At 38.4% G+C, this 4,752-nt stretch overlaps 1 long non-coding RNA gene across 1 annotated transcript; it reads right to left on the reverse strand.

Annotated features, from left to right (window-relative positions):
• Positions 1-629: 629 nt before the first annotated feature.
• On the reverse strand, positions 630-4,105 carry LOC123434066. Its single transcript, XR_006625364.1, has 2 exons — positions 3,758-4,105; positions 630-1,015 (listed from the first exon to the last, which is right to left on the reverse strand). It is a non-coding gene; the product is annotated as an uncharacterized LOC123434066 (long non-coding RNA).
• Positions 4,106-4,752: the final 647 nt, after the last annotated feature.

Genomic DNA, 4,752 nt, shown 5'->3' on the forward strand with positions numbered 1-4,752 from the left:
CTTGTGCCGTCCCGTTGCACATGGCCTCCCTCAATAACCAACTCTTCCTCCCATCTCTCATGGTTAACATTCCTATGGGACCCCTCTTTCCATTACCCACCTCCTTTGTACCCTAGACTTCTGCACTGAGCAGTGCTTTATTATAAGCATTGTGTATGACACACCAATATCTCCACTGTTAGTAAAGCAATTCGTGAGGGAATCAGATCGCAAGCTTGTGTGAATTATTGCATGCACTAACTAGCCTTGTTATGAACAGGAACCAAACTACATGATAAAGAAGTTGCAAGCAAAATCATAGATGCTGAAATTGCATCACAATTGTAAGATGGGGAGACCTTTAATGAGCATCACGTACCGCGTACTGCGTGCAGGACTGGAGCTCAGTATGTCCACAGCTGACGTTAAAGATAAATATTCTATATTGGTGGAGTCTATGTTCTTTAGAAAGGGACATGTTTTATCATTTCACTTTGATGTCCATCTACACCACCTCTCGTTGTCAGTCCAATCTGAGGTGTACCATTATATTTATATATCATATTGTAACATATAACGAAAGTATTGGGCTAGCGGGCCAGTTGATTGATTAGATAACTACAGGAGTGGCTTTGGAGTCCAGAAGGGCATTGCACACTACAGTAAACACTGAGATAAAGAATCCTGATGCCATATAAATATGGCAATCTTACTGTTGACTGACAGGAACACATCAACATAAAAATTCTTTCATCTTTCCAGCCATACGAGTGGGTTGGCCTTTGAGGGGTCATTTTCACAGACCATACTTACAATTGCCAGAACTTTCATGGAGATAATATAAACTAGATGTTAGATGAGAAATCTTCGAGCTCACCTATTGGTTATTAAAGGAAACATTTAGATCATCACCGCATAGCTCAAAATAGGAAGATTCTCACCAAGCTGGGCATCATAGCTCGTGGGTTGTATGCATCAGTGCTCATAAGAGCCAAGCAGCTACCCAAATAGCAGATGTCAGTGTAAGATTATTCACCTGAAATAAACATTTGGACAGAAGTCATTGGAGTATAGACTTCATGGTAACAGATGAAATAGAAAGGATGCGGACCAAATTTCAAACAGATCATCATATCATAAGCATAAATCCTCATGAGATCATTACAAACATCTATCAGTCTAGTGCATACAGAATTTGTATACTTGATGTATGACACTGAGAAGTTCGAGGGAAGGATAATTCAGCAACATTGTACTCTAGTTAATGTTAGAAAGGACAGTGAATATAATCAGTACATACCCAGGATACTGCTTGATGACATAAGTGGTATTACATCTCAAGGATAGCATGTACCGTATTTAAGCTGTCTATAAACACCAAACCAGTGGATACAAAAAATCATACTCAAGTTTCCTTGTTCTTAGCCAAATTCAACTAGTTGATACATGCACGGGCATAACGGATTTGCAGTCATGATAATATAGAGTTTGCAATGAAAAGAGAGTACAAATAAGCATATATTCCCTCCGTCCCAAAATAAGTGTCTCAAGCTTAGTACAACTTTGTACTAGAGCTAGTACAAAGTTGAGACACTTATTTTTGGGATGGAGGGAGTATGATATCTAGTCTAGTTGCCTCCTTGCAGCATAAGACAGTAAGAAAAATATTAGCTTGAATTTGGCACAGTCATATTCCTTATCTGATGTTGCACATATGTCACATCAACATAGCTGAACCATTCAATCATTCTCATCAGGATAGGTCCTCCAAATAAATTATCATTGCTTCACTCAACTTAACTTGCAAATACAACAATACCTTCCTAAGGTCCTTTACAGAATAATGAAACAAACCTTACATATCCTATAAGAGTTTGACTACTGAAATAAATAATGTTGGAAATGGTCTTTAAACACCAAGCTGGACGTGATGGATGTAAGATTGTTCAAAAACAAAATAATTATTCACTTACATCAATGTCTTTAATCACTATCCTGGAAAGAGTTGCTAGTACTCAGCAGAGTATATGCAGAGGCAGTCACTATATTTAAGAATTCAAGAACAAACGCAGATCGGCAAAAGACAAACTCAGGATTGTACTGCATGGCACCAAAAATATATATTCCCAATCAACCCTTCATAGAACACAGTTTCTAGCATTCAGCCCTGCCAAGTAATTGTCACTTCTAAAAAATTCCTAACCCACTCATGAAAACTCACTTTGTAAGTTCAGCAGAGAAGCTCAAGTTACTGGATGAATCAAAGATTTGTCAAGTTCACCACAAGATCTTAAGTTACCAGCCCAAAAAAAGATTTATTAAGTTCTGCATTAGAACCTACCCAAACAAAGGTGTACTGTATGGCAGCTGCGAAATCCTAGGTCATCTTACATTAATTGACACCTGAGATGAATTGCAGGAAAAAACATGGACAACTCAAACACCGCTTATACTGGAGTAGCAGCCATCAGAATGCTTACCGAACTACTGAACTACTCATTTACTCATGTAGAGGAGCAAAAGGATACTGGGTTGGACAAAAGTTTGGCGATGCAACAAGAAAAAACCCCAGGAAAACTTGAGTAGCAAACTGCTTGTGTTCAACTTCTTTTTTTTTTAAAGACAGCAGGAGAGCTGCTGCGATTTTACTGAAGGAGTAGCCAATGGCCCAGTACACAAAAACAGGGTCCAAAAAGGACTAATAAACAGAACAACAATACTTGGACAAACAACAAGCTAGAACTTTGTTTAGCATATTGTTAATGTGATTATTCACAAATTTAATTCGCTACAATCCCTCTGTTAACTCACTTGCAAACTAACTGCCACATATTGGACGAGGTTATACATATATGTTTGTCCCAGATTCCAAGCTGTCATGTAGGCCCTTATTAAGTTACACGGTGATGGCGTACAAACAAAGCTTCCATGACAACTGAAGGCGTCCAACGTCAATGCTATAATCTTTGGTTCAGATGATATTGCAGCATGTTACTTGTTACTTTGTTAGTCGGTGCTTCCTCTTGCTGTTTCTTGGAGGTCAATCAGGACCATTTGAAATTTTGAATTCTCCAGTAGCTTTATTGTGCCAATACTTGTTACATGCTGTGAGAGAGCAAGATAATATATGAGACAAAGAAGAATTATTCCAGACTTCCAGTAGTATCTGTCATTTCCCCTACTGCCCTCCACATCTTTTCAAGGGTTCATGCTAAAGACAACAACACTGAAATAGACATCACATTTACCAGAACATTTCAGACTTCACAAAGACGTTGAACCATTTATGTAACTTAATCATTTGTTCAATTCGTTTAACTGCATTGTCACCCGTAGCAAAGCACGGACACATTTACTAGTGTTTATAAAGATAAGGAAACAATTTGCCGCGGTCAAAAAAAATAAACAGGTGTACAAACCATTCAAGATCTTATGTGTTGATTTTCCGGTTTGATCCACTGTTATAGTTTTATAAGCTAAGCGTTAAGATATATCAATGATCAAACAACATAGGCACTGGTGACAATAATTTCTGCGAGGATCTCAAAGACCACCACTGCATAGGTAGTCATCAATATTTAACAACTGAAATAAGGGAATCGATCACCAAGAGGACAATGTTGATAAAGGGATCAATGGTGCAGTGACAGCCAGCAATCCTGATCGTATACCTAGAGCAACAGCAAACTGCAGCTAATTCAATTCAGCGGAACAATGCAAGAGAAGCGAGCACTGTGCGGAGGGAGGAATCTGAGGGAAGGGGTGTATCAGAAATTACCAGGCTAGCCGGTAATGGCAATGGACGACGGCGACGGCGACGGTGACGGCCACTGCCTGGTGGCCAGTAAACGGTAGCGCGGGATGGGCGAGGGGAGACCGGTCTCCACCGAACCGAACCGGACCGGATCGATCCACCTGGAATGGGACGGACGCCGACGGTGAGGGAGGAACGAGAAGAAGCGCGCGGCCTCCTTCTCGCTCCCCTTCGCCGCGGATGCAAAGCCCTCGCCGGCCACGCGCCGGGAGGGTTGCAGCGTACTCCGTGGATTTTAGGATTGAGCGCAAAATCTATGTCTCGCCTAAATGAGCTCTCGTCTCGCTAAAACATTTTTCCTCCTCCGCTATTTCTGGCCTGACCTGTTTACTGTTTTTTTCTTTCTTACACTCGACGCATTTCATTCGCTGGTTCTCGTCATTTTATTCCATGTTTTCCTTTTTTTTTTGTTTCTTCGTTTCTCAAGGATTTTCTTGTTTTTTCTTTTTCGTTGGTGTTCTCCGTTTTATTCGTTATTCAAAGGTATGGTTTTCTTTCTTTTTTGAAGCCATTTATTTAGTTCATTTTTTCCTTCCCGGTTTTTGCTGAATTTTTTCATTCTTTTTTCTACAAAATTCCATTTTTCGTTTTCTTTTGTTTCTTTTTCCGTTTTCTGTTCTTCTCACATCTTCTTATTCGTTTTTTCATTTATTTTTACATTGCTTCCTTTTTTTTATTCTTCGGTTTTCACTTTTGTAATTTTCTTTTTTTTCTTTTTTCTTTTGTTCTATATTTCTTATAAAGGTCAACAACATTTTTTGAACATATTTAAAACAATTATATAAAAGGGTAACATTTTTTAATACATGGCAACATTTTTCTACACATGTTCTTCATATTATTCAAACTATTGTATAATATTTTTCAAATGTAAGATTAGTATATTCTAAATACATTTTTAATATTGTTTTCATAAACATTTTATTAATTTCAAAATATTTGATTCACATTTTTTAATA

This window comes from Hordeum vulgare, chromosome 1H (assembly GCF_904849725.1).
Source record: "Hordeum vulgare subsp. vulgare chromosome 1H, MorexV3_pseudomolecules_assembly, whole genome shotgun sequence".
Lineage (NCBI taxonomy): Eukaryota > Viridiplantae > Streptophyta > Magnoliopsida > Poales > Poaceae > Hordeum > Hordeum vulgare.